Source organism: Parasteatoda tepidariorum, chromosome 5 (assembly GCF_982258835.1).
Source record: "Parasteatoda tepidariorum strain Cologne lab strain chromosome 5, Ptep-v5.0, whole genome shotgun sequence".
Taxonomy (NCBI): Eukaryota; Metazoa; Arthropoda; class Arachnida; order Araneae; family Theridiidae; genus Parasteatoda; species Parasteatoda tepidariorum.
Genome location: NC_141759.1, coordinates 22,248,829 through 22,262,055, shown reverse-complemented (window position 1 = coordinate 22,262,055; position 13,227 = coordinate 22,248,829).

Sequence of the window (13,227 nt, the reverse complement as noted above, 5' to 3'; positions counted from 1 at the left end):
TTTTAACAACCTCTTCTCATAAGGGAATAATAAGCTAAAATATTTATTGTCTTAAAAAAAGAAAGAAAGAAAAAAATGCGAAAGAGAGAAAATAAGACCGAGGAGATAAGAAGGGAGACAATAAGACTCGTATTTTGTAGGAAATTTTTTTCTATTTTACATGTAGGAAATATGTATCAATATCAAAATTTGGAAAAATATTTGAATGCTTCTACTTTTTGTATCACAGAAGAAAAAAAAATTAAAACAAGGAAAATGCAATTATGAGCAACCTGCCCTCACCCCCCATATGCCCTGGGCTGGATTACCCATTAGGCCATGGCCTGGGGCCCTAAATGATTAGGGGCCTCCTTAAAATGGATTTTTTGAAAATAAATTAAGAATAACAATGATTTTTTCAAAATGTTCTGATTTGTTTTAGTTCTAATTTAATAAAATAAAGTAAAATTTAATTTACTATTATCTTCTTTTTTAAACATGCTTTCTTAAATGAAAAGATATATAAATACTTTTATATTTGAATAAATAAAAAAATATACGAGAAAAAAATTTAATCTAAGGGCCCCAAAAATTTGAATGGCCTAGGGCCCCGCTTACGCTTAATCCAGCCCTGCATATGCCCGAGCATCAAAAGGGCAGGGGGGACAGGTCACCACGTATCCGACATTCCTGCAAATAAACTTAAATTGCAAACTAGCAGGCAAGGCTATCACAAAATTCTTGCCAATTTTTAAATACAAATTTGCTCAAAAATACTAACCTGTTTCATCTGTTCCAAAATACTAGGCTGTGACAAAATACTAGCTGTGGTAAAAATAACAGGCTGTTCCGATATGGCATGTTTAAAATATTAGGTGGTAGTTTTATTAATAATAGGTTGTTAAGACACAGAGGTAGAACCACAAGGGGGGGGGGGAATGCTAGCAGTATACTATCCGTAATTGAATTTTTTTTTTAATTTAAACCTTAGAAACTCTACTTTTTATTAAGAAATTTAAGACACCCTAAATGTATTTGCAGGATGATCATTTCCTTAGGAGAGAAATAAAAAAAAGAGGCATATAATGATTTACTTCGGACGCAAAATAATTTTAACGAAACGAAATTTGAGTACTATTATTAATTTATGATTGGAATTAATATTTAAGTTTATAGAGCGACATTTAGTTTTATTGGAACTAAATTTAATGACTTCTATTACAGCTCTTTTATTTTTTAAACTATGAAAACACAGAAATTGAGACTTACTATGATTTCACATATACGTTACAAAACTTATCGTATGCTACTCACGTCCCGCAGTGGACTGATCGTTAAATTCTACTACACGGTTCCCATTAGATCACCGAAGTCAAGCATCCCTGGCTGCCGTCCGTGTGCGGGTAGGTGACCACTTGGATCAGTCTGCGTAGGGACCGAGGGTGTGCGGTATGGGTCCTCGTTAAACTATTCTACCGTAAAGCGCTCGAATTCGAGTGCAGGTCGTCGGGCTACCGAAGCGGGAGTGCCATCCCCTCTCCAGATGATGAAAATTGTGATGGCATGTCTTCGGATCATCCTCAGGGATGCTTCCCAAACCGTCGCCAATAGCCCATTATGCAGCTCTAGTGTGACATAAATGAACTACAACGTATGCTACTCACGCGAGAAGTTTTTAATTCTTGCTGATACAAGTAAATCGTTTTTTAAAGTCTATAAATTGCTTTTAAGTCTTGAAATATCATGCTCACACTTATAGGGAGGGAAAAAAAAGACTGTTGAGAAAATTTTGTTCTATTGATCGGATTTTCACGTTTTAAGTGCTATCTATAATAAGTCAAATTCTTTGACTAAACCGATCTTTTGTTGGATGAATTTGGGTTATTTGTTTTTTCTTTTAATTCTATTTAGGCTCGTAAATTTTACTTTTTACGTATTCCATGTAAAAAAAAAAAAGTTTAAACGAATTAAAAAAATTTTATTCATTTTTATAAAATTTGTTTAACTAAGGTAAATACAAAGTAATCTTTTCGAAATTATTTCTTAATTTATATAATTTTGTTTAATAATGGTTGAAACAATTTTGAATACCAAGGCACATTAACTCATGTATAATTTTAAATTATGTAATTTTAAATGACGCAAAGCAAAATTCGAATGAAGTCATGTCTTTTTGAAATTTTTTAACTTAGAAACGATTTGATCAATAATGATCAAATTTTGCATTTTAAAATTACACAGTTAAAATGATGTAAAATTTACATAGCTTAAATTTTAATTTTCTTCTAATTATAAATAACAAACAATAATAGATAATTATTTAAAATTAATTTTTGCATTCAATTTTCTTTAAATAAATACATTTTTTAATTGTGTGATCAATACTTCCAACTTAAAATTTCTTGAGATATGGCGATTAACTGAAATAAATGTGAATAATAATACTAATTGTACTTAAACTTAGGATTTAGACGACCACTTTTTTGCTTAAACTGTAGGGACCATAATTTACAGACTCTCCCCCAAATCAAAATCTGTTGAATAAAAGATATTGTTATTCATGTAAAACAGTTTTTGTGTCCGATTCGATTCTGTATAATATTTAATACTAGCTAATTATCATATTTAGGGTTAACCTTAATATATATATATATATATATATATATATGTAATACAAAAAGTAAATACTTTTGTATTAATAAAAGAATTAAATCTCTTTCGTTTTCATAAAATGTCTTTGTTAAAGAATAAGCGTAGAGAGATTCTATTTTGGGAATTCAAGGCTGAAAACATACCATTGAAATATAAATAGATTTATATTTCAAAGGAAGAGTTATTTTTAGAATCGTTCCCTTTTTCAATACCATATAAGGAAGCAGAAATGATTTTCCTTAATGCGTAAGGTTACAAGGAATGTACGAATGTGCCTTTTTACTTCAAATCTATGTTGGTATAAAACGTAAGAGCGCATAGTTTTGCGTGTCCTTTTAATCATAATGTGATCCTGATAAGCTGTGCCGGAATTGTCAGAAGTCTTGTCCACTCCCCCTCCTTTGCAGGAGTGGGGACGTGAATTGTTATTACAAGACGCCAGGATAAATCTTGCGGAGGAAGGTTACCCATTTTTATCTCGCAAAAACTAAGAGTAAAGTAGACTGGCTGACTGCTAAGTTGAAATTTTCCATCACCCCCGGAGGAGAAAAAAATAGGCAGTGAAAAAAACGTTGAAGGAAGGATGGCGATTTTCCACCCGTACTACTTGTACCTCGTCGCGCCTGAAAAGCTGATCTAGGAAGGACGATCGCTGGAAATTGTCCCCTGAAACCAGTGAAAGTATCCCATCCGATGACCCTACAGTTCCATAGTGCCTCTAAGTTGGAAGAAACATCCATGGTAGTGATTCGACACCGAGTGATCATACAATTCTTACTACTCAGTGAAATAAAAAGTGAATGTGCGCGAATCTTAATCATGGATATTCATGAATTGCTACGATTCAAGTGCGCGAAAAAAAAAAAAGTGATATATTTTTTCTTCTTCAACGAGGAAGGTCAAGGGCAAATGGAAAGGATTTACTGTAGATATATATTTTTTTTTCTCTCATTATTTTTTCGTTCTCAATGTTATGATTAAATATTTTAGTAATATTAGATATGAGTAGTAATCTAAATATTTTATTTTGAATAATGGAATAGAGTATTATTATGATTAGATTGAATTTCTTGTGTTTATATATATTTTTTTTATATATAATATTGATATAATACTGTTTTTATCGTGCATCTAAAATTTTTTTTTTTGGAAAAAAAAAAAATAGTTCAAACGTCATTTAAATTAGTGACGGCTAACTAAATTAAGTTTTTTTTTTAAACTTTTGTTTCCAAATGATTTTTTAGATTTAACCACATGAAAAATTAAATTGTTCAGAACTTTCTTTTGAACTTAAAAATGAAGAGTTTTCAAAAAAATAAATAAAATCTTAAAGAAATTTGAAATTCTGTTACTTTTTCGGACTTGGTCAAAACTTAATATTCCTATTTTAAAAAATGTGAAACCCAAACAAACGGACAGTTAACACTTAACAAAATTTGTGAGACTCCCTTATTACGATAGGCCAAATTTTTTAACTCAGCAAAGTTTTATACTTGATACTGATTTACTATATGCTTTAGTAGGGTTGTAGACTTGCAGGGATTTTTGTTTGTTTATTGATTGCGTCGGGCCAGTTGTTACTCTATTTGGTAAGAGACTGATCATCTCTGCTAATTCTAAAAGTGACAACTTATCTTTGCACATTAAACAGCAGAATTCTCAAAATGTTAAGGTTAAAAATGGTGAAAAAGATGTTTAAAAAAAAGTAAACATCGAAAAAAGAAAAGAATGATGTTTCAAAAAAGTAAGCATCGAAAAAATGAATGTTAAGGATGTTTCAGTAAAAGTAAACATCAAAAAATAGAAAGAAAGAATGTCCAAAAAGTTCAAATGATTCGAAGATAGATCTAGGTAATGGATGCGTTCATTATCAGGTTAATATCGACGAAAAAATATGTAAAGGGTAACAAAAACAAAAAATAAAAGGAAAAATAGGAAAAGGAAAGAATGACCAAGAAACTGATTACAAAAACAAAATAAATAAAAAGAAATTTAAGTAAACAAAATTTTGAAATAGTTCATGTTTTAAAGCATAGGAAATATCACAAACCACAAATGTTGAAATTAAATTCTAAATAAATGACACATGTTGTCCAGTTCGTTGTGCATAAAAAATGTTGTATATTTTTGTGTGAAAATTTTAGTAGAATAGTTGTATTTCATCAAGTAAAAAATACTTTTAACCACACAGAATCTTAAATTCTGATTAAATGACACTTGTTGTCCAGTTCGTTTCCATAAAAAGTTGTATATTTTTGTGTGAAAAATTTTTTTGAAAATTTTAGTACAATTGTTTAGAAATGTTTAATTTTTCTTTCTGTTTAATTGACTAAACAGATAAATTGCATAATTATGTTTTTCATATTTTTGTCATTGTAAATAATATTTTTTCTTCTCATAATTGAAAAGATGTTGTTTGTAGTAGGGATAAAGGAACAATCGTACCAACCTAAAAATTTTAAATTTAAAGTATTCTAAATTTTTTATTTTGGCTCACCAAAAATTTTTTGGGGGGGGGATGTAATACAAAAAGTAAATACTTTTGTATTAATAAAAGAATTAAATCTCTTTCGTTTTCATAAAATGTCTTTGTTAAAGAATAAGCGTAGAGAGATTCTATTTTGGGAATTCAAGGCTGAAAACATACCATTGAAATATAAATAGATTTATATTTCAAAGGAAGAGTTATTTTTAGAATCGTTCCCTTTTTCAATACCATATAAGGAAGCAGAAATGATTTTCCTTAATGCGTAAGGTTACAAGGAATGTACGAATGTGCCTTTTTACTTCAAATCTATGTTGGTATAAAACGTAAGAGCGCATAGTTTTGCGTGTCCTTTTCATCATAATGTGATCCTGATAAGCTGTGCTGGAATTGTCCGGAGTCTTGTCCATTCCCCTCCCGTAGGGAACTTGGACGTCAACTGTTAGCAGTGCCAGCCTACATTTAATAAACCTGTTTAGAACGTCTGATGGCTTATGACTGCAACTATTTCAAGCTAAATACAACACTAATAACAAGGTTGGAGCCCTGTTATTACATATATATATATATATATATATATATATATATATATATATATATATATATATATATATATATAATACAAAAATAATAAATACTTTTGTATTAATAAAAGAATTAAAACTCTTTCGGTTTCATAAAATGTCTTTGTTAAAGAGTAAGCGTAGAGCTATTCTAATTTTGGGAATTCAAGGCTGAAAACATACCATTGAATAATAATTAGATTTATGTTGGAAAGGAGGAGTTATTTTTAGAATCTTGTCCCTCTTTCACTTTCATATTAGGAAGCATTAAATGATTTTCCATGGTGCGTAGAGTTACAATGGCATGTACGACTGTGACCTAAGTACACCATTATCTGTAGTATTTAATGTGAGAGCGAATGTTTTCGCAAGTCGCTTGCTGAATAACGTGTTCCACAAAACATCTGTCGGAACCATCCGGAGTCTTGTCCACACCCCCTCCTTTGAGGAGGGCGGATGTGAAATGTTATAACCACCAGCATATCTTTAAATAACTTATTATGGTTTTGACTGCATTTATTAGTATGAATACACCAATGATAACAGAGATGTAGCCCTCTTATTACATATATATATATATATATATATATATATATATATATATATATATATATATATATATATATATATATATATATATATATATATATATATATATATATATACACATATATATATAGATTATAGATGGCAGCATAAAGTGCGTGTGCCATATTGCTTACCTTAAAATATCTAATAATAAATAAAAATATTAATCTCCGCGCTTCTCCCTTTTCAAAAAAGGGTGAGTTCAATGTTTTCAAGACGTGGAGGGTGGGGGGGGGAATTCATAGAGTGGCTCACGTTTCATAGGCGGTATTCCTTATAAATATTACAGTAGAATTTTTTCCCCAACCTATACAAGACTGCCTAGGCATGGTTTTTGAATGCAGTTCTAGTGACACCACGCAATAAGTAAAAAAAAAATCTAGATAGAGAAATATTAACTAGTGAATTAGAGAAAATAAACTATATATAAACATTTTTTGGATGATTCATTTGATTTCAGCAAAATGACTCGTTAAATTATTAGATTTAAAACAGCTCTAAATTAATTATAATACTAGAAATACAGAACTTGTATAGACCCTTGCAATGTCTGGCGACGCCTATTTAATAATGAATAAAACGTGATTTTTTTTATTATTAAATATATACTGTACATTATATATTTAATTTATTGTTATATTTAATTTATTGTTATCTATTTAATTTATTGCTATTATTATAAACTGTACAAAGATTGTCAAAAAAAAAAACAGTTTAACATTTTAAAATAAGTAGAAAAATTAATTTTTGCCAAAATAATTGAATTAAAATTTTGCCTAATATTTTGGAACAGGCCTTTGGAAGGAACTTGTTATTTTTATAACAGGTATGATTAAATAACAGGTGCAAAATACCTGTTCCAGGAAATATTGGACATGTTTAGTTTGCCCAATGCAGCACTGACAAGCAATTCGTTGAAAGTCCCAGCAATTATCAAAGCTGATAGGATCTTTAAGAGACTTAAATTTGATAATTTGTTCCTAACTTAATAAACTGTTTTAAACAGGTTCAATTGCAAATCTAGTATTAACCGTATTAAAGTAGGTTTCTGATCTAAAGGTCTGATTAATCTTTATTTTTAATATTTTCCATTTATGCAAAATAATAGGCTAAGTCATGTAATGGCATCATGGTTTTATTGCGTATATTTTCAGCTGCATTTTAAATTTTTCCTAGTCCGAAATGATTATAAATTAACGTATAAAATTGATAGTGATGGTAATAGCGCACACCGAATACTGATGGACGGTCGTAGATCAATCTCCATACTGTATAGTCTAAAAATCAGACGAAATCGAAAATTATCGATTATGCACAATTGTAGTTAAAACAAACAAAAATCAGAATAAATGTTTTTTTTTTCTTTCAAGAATCAGTGGCGTTTCTTGAAAGAAAAAAGAAAACTAACTTCGACAAAATCGCATTTAAACGTGCATAAATATATAAAACTCTTGGTAAATATTTGATTTTTGTTGGTTCCAAATATAGTTATAGCATTTCTCTAAAAATTTTCAAAGAGACTTCAAAATCTGTCGAATAGTTTTTCTGCAATATAAAGGTCCAACCCAAAGGTATGATCGTTGGAAAATCGCGTTTAAAGTCTTAAACCTTTTTACATTGTTTTTTAAGGTTTTGTTCTCAAGGTCTCCTAAAATTGTAAAAATTTTACCTGCGCACGCTTTTCACTGACGAGATAAGTAACGCCTATTTTCTACTGAAAGCCCTGTACGCAGTACAGTCTTGCAAACAATAGGAAATGATTTTCAAGTAATGAGTAAATTTTAATTCCATATCCTTTCAAACGAGCATAGATAATAAATAGGGCCCTATAAATTATGCGGACATGTTTTAAAAATTATGCGACAAGGATGCGGTATCTTTTAAAAATTATGCATGCAGAAGTTAGTCCAGAAGCTGCGTTTTCTTTCAAACTCTGTCTTTGTTTTGTAAAAATTTGGCCGTGGCAGGATACAGCTCTTTCACAATCTACTGAATTAGGAAGCACTGACAGCACTTGTCTTGCTATTTTTTGTAAGTTCTGGAAATCTCTCTGAGACTACCTCTGAATTCCAGAATCTAATTAATCCTGGTTTGAATATTCTTTTACATATTCTTTGTAAGCAGCATACTCGAGTTTTATATCTTGACCACTCATTCCTGGAATATTCTTGAATACATCGTCGTCTTCAATATTGAGGTTGACTATTTGTTCTGGATCGAAAACTCGAGCAGCTTTCATGAAATTTAATGCAGGTTGACTAAACTTGGGCCCGCGTTTTTTGAATACGTCTAGTTCTGGAGAGTAGTAAGTATTCAACTTTGCAATTGTTTTGTGAAACACTTCTTGAAGAAATACGTTGCGTGAATTTTTTCGTGAGTATGATGCCTGAGAATTACATCGAAGTTTAGACCGCAGATCAAAAATCTTATTGTAAGCTTTGTGAATAGATACACCACATGTTTCGAAAAAAAGAAGAGTATCCATTAATATCTGAGCGTGTTCTGCAATGAACTGAAAGTCTTTGCAAACGTACTTGCTTTCCACCAAAACTTTGCACTGATTGAGACAAGCAGCGTCGGGAGTAAGGTGTATTTCACTGCTAAAAAATTCGATGTAAACATTACAATATTCAGCATGATATTGCACTGATTTAAACCAGGAATTCCACCGTGTCTTTATTGGTGCTGGACAAAGTTTAGCTTTCTTATTGTCATCTGTTAAAAACTTTAAATAGCGGCGTTTTCTTGCAGGACAATGCTTGAACAATTTCTTAAAGTTTCCTGTGAATTTGTCCACCTCTGTCAGATTCTTGGAAAGATCTGACCACCTCAGGGCTAAAGAGAATAGAAGGGCTAGTTCACTCCGCTCTTAGAGCTGAAGCTACGATTTCCCTCCTCATGACGTCACTGTGTCCACAGATCTCGGAGATCGCAAGCAAAGATATTATGATAATTTTGCATCTTTCTCTCAAATAAGTTAGACTTTTTCTGGTTATTAGCTTTCAAACTTTACGTAATTAACACATTATTTCCGTTCATAATCATAGTTCAAAAAAACTTTCTTGGCCATTATATTAAAAAAAAAATACCATTTCAAACTTATAAAAATGTTTTACTAGTTGTCGAAAATGACACTATAAATACTTTATTTTAAAAAGTTCAGAATTAACTTTAATTATTAAGAAAAATTAAAGCATATATCAACACTTTTTTTTATCTACATATTCTTTTATAGCAATAAGTTGAGTTAAATTTAGAATCCCCGATTTTAAAATATGCCGTTAATAGCAATTTGTTCATACTTAATCATTAGGAAACATCAACCTTAAACGCTAATTACTGAAACAAAATAATAATTTAGGTTCATAATGACATTAGAAATTTTACAATTGCTTATAGACATTCAAATTTACGATGATATAATTTATAGATATTTAAATTGAAGAGAATATATTATTTAAAAAAAATCATAAATATTTAGAATAACTACATTAAAAAATATGTTATGAAATTAGGAGAATTCCAATTATATACTATATATTTTATTTATACTTTTTACTTACATTTTAATTTTCTTTGACTTCATCCAATTTTTAATTTTTTTCACCTGCCTTTCTTTTTGAAGTAACGAGGCGGTTTCTATTTAGATAATGAATTTTTGTAAAAGTTCTTAACGACAGAATAAACGTATTGCTGTTTTATATTAACTGTGTCATTTCGAAATCCATTCTTTGCATAGTTATTCATTTACTTTAGGGAACACGCGGAAAATTATTTTTTTTCCTTTTGTTTTTCTATCAAAATTTTTTTTCAAGTTGCAATCGCGCACACTGGCATTTCGATAATAGTTTTAAATTCTTGTAAATTCTCTGCAAAAACTGAGGAAAGTCATTATAGAAAATAACAAATGTCTTAGAATATCTCACAAAAAAAAAATGCTCCATCTAGAGCTAGTAAGGCCGAACGCTCCGTTCTTGAAGTAAAAGTGCGAGCTTTGCGCCAAAGTGACGTCACTAGAGAAAATCGGAGGATTGGTGCGGCGAGAGCTACTTCAAAGGAGTGAACCAGCCCTTCTATTCTCTTTAGCCCTGTGACCACCTGACCAAAAAGATTCTTGGAATTGAAAAAGAAGATATATTTCAATTGAAAAAAAAAAACCCTTAAGGAGAATTTTATCTGGTAAGCGAACACATTTTGCTGAAAAATAAAAATTATACAGATATGCCGCGATTACGCGGAAAATTGTCAATTATGCGGGTTTCCGCATCTTCGCATAATTTATAGTGACCTAATAATAAACTATTACCATACTATGATTTTTAATTGTAAAATGCTCTGTCACAAGAATAATAATTAAAAATACCAAGAACTTGATGATTTACCATTTGATGAAACGTTAAAAGACAAACCAAATGCACCATTTTTTTTCAATGGATGTATTCTACGTTAGGAGGCGCTGAAAGCACTTGACTGCATACTCTTCCGGGTGAATGTTTTTATTGTGTTTACAAGCCACTAGCTTACACCATGATCATTGTGTTTTAAGACTCTCTTGAGTTGTATTTCTTGTACATTTAAAAGTACAAGGCTATGGAGTTGAAAATTAGTAGTCGTAAGCCCAAAAAATTGGATCGGCTGTTCAATGAAGGCATAAAATAAATAAACTCATCAGAATAACTTAATATCTTATATAGCAAATTTGATCTTTGAAATTTTATAATTTATTTCTTGTTTTAAAAAAAAAATTATCTCTTTGAAAGCAGTATAAGTTGTATGTAAGTTTCCTCTCAGTATAAGTTGCAGTAAGCAGCTGTATACTTTCAAACTGGAAGTAGAGAAGGTCAAGATTTCGAGATAGTTGTTGTTTACATTTCGATTGAAAACACCATCCAATCCATCAGAGTTCCAATTTCTTACCTATTCTCTTTGAATTCATCTTTTTGGGACGGGCGAATCATAAACATATTAGTACGGAATCAGAATAGTAAAGAATAAAAATCGGTTGCTTGGGGCATAGCTAATTTGACTGACGTATTTTTGCCTTCACTTCAAATTTAACGCATCCAATCAATGCGTGTTAAAAGTATCTCTAAATATTTTTTAATTCGAACATAAGACACTCTGATTTGAGGCATTGCACCCACACCCATACCTGCCAATTTTTAATCCTTTCAAGGATGATTATCCCCAGTGGTAGTAAAATGAAATTTAAAATACAATTTTAGGCAGAATCTTTCGCTGTATTTTGAACAAGCTTATGCGGAATACAACAATAGTATTACATTTTATGATATATGTTTAATTTTTTTAAAAATAGTGAAAGATTAAAAACATACCCTCCAACTTATGAGGATTTTGAAAATAATTCTTTCTAGTGGTAGCGAATCAAAGTAGAAATTTTTAAAGCAAATGGATCTCTCATAAAACTTTTATCAAAACTTAAGAATCTAGCCATATGGCCTGCACTTTTATAAGTAATAGTAGACAAGTTACGCTAAAATTAATTTTTTTTAAATATTAAGACATTAATTTTGCTACCGTCTGAAAAGAAGATTTCTGAAACTACGGAAATTCCGTAGCAGTTGGAGGGTATGTAAAAATATTATAAATCAAGTTTATAAATGCAAGGAATATAGAGAAAGCATATATTTTACTACCACTTTAAATATAGAAATTAAATTTTACGCCAAATGCGTAAAAGTTGGCAGGTACGCACACATACCCTCCAACTGCTACGGAATTTCCGTAGTTTCAGGAATCTTCTTTTCAGACGGTAGCAAAATTAATGTCTTAATATTTAAAAAAAAAAATAATTTTAGCGTAACTTGTCCACTATTACTTAAAAAAGTGCAGGCCATATGGCTAGATTCTTAAGTTCTGATAAAAGTTTTATGAGAGATCCATTTGCTTTAAAAATTTCTACTTTGGTTCGCTACCACTAGAAAGAATTATTTTCAAAGTCCTCATAAGTTGGAGGGTATGCGCACACCTGATGCAATATAAAAATTGTAGGAAATATAATGAAACTTCAAATAGTTAAATACTGGTAGCTTGAAAGCACTTTTTTTTAAGTAGAGTTTTTTGAAATTTTTTTTTTTTAAAAGACAAAAAAAAAAAAAAAAAAAAAAAAAACAACCTCCCATCATAGATTACGTTTTATGAATAACAATGCAAGGTAAGCACAGTAAATTGCTTTAATTGTGTAGGACTCACTCCGATTGCCAGGACTTTAATAAAATTACGACATTTCATAGTACCATTTTGGTTGTAAGTGCCTAAATAAAGGTGTGTGTTTACAAATTGTTTTATTATTTCATAAAATTTTAAAAATTTTAACCTACTGGACATTTTTTATCTGAAAATTAAATTTTATTCACGCTGATCGCTGTTTAACTTAAGATAGTAATTTCCAAATGCAAGCTGATCCGCACTGCAGAATAAAGCATGGAAGATTAAAGTAAGCGTTACTATCTAGTGTATATTAACTTTGTTGACGATTTGCACCATAGCGACACCATTTGTATGTTGACGATTATATGAAAAGCACTCAGAAATAATCCTCTTCTTCCTTCTAAATATACTCGTAATAAATACTCTTCCTTCCTAAAATAATATGAATATTAAACCATAGGTCATCTATCATTACACTTCATCTTCTCTTCTATGCATTATTGATTGTTTACTGTTTACCTCTTTCAGATTGGCGTGACATATATGGATTCTCAAGGTGTCGATAATCAGGGTAAATAGATAAAACTGGTAGTCAAACTATTTTTAAAGCAGTTTATTTGTGGACGGGATAATAATAGTTTGCCTTATTTAATTCACCACTACTTAGTTCGAATTAAAGATAGTATACTAACACTTTTATCACGCATGGATTGGACTACTCCCATACCCTCCAACTTATAAAGATTTTGAAAATAATTCTTTCTAGTGGTAGCGAACCAAAGTAGAAAT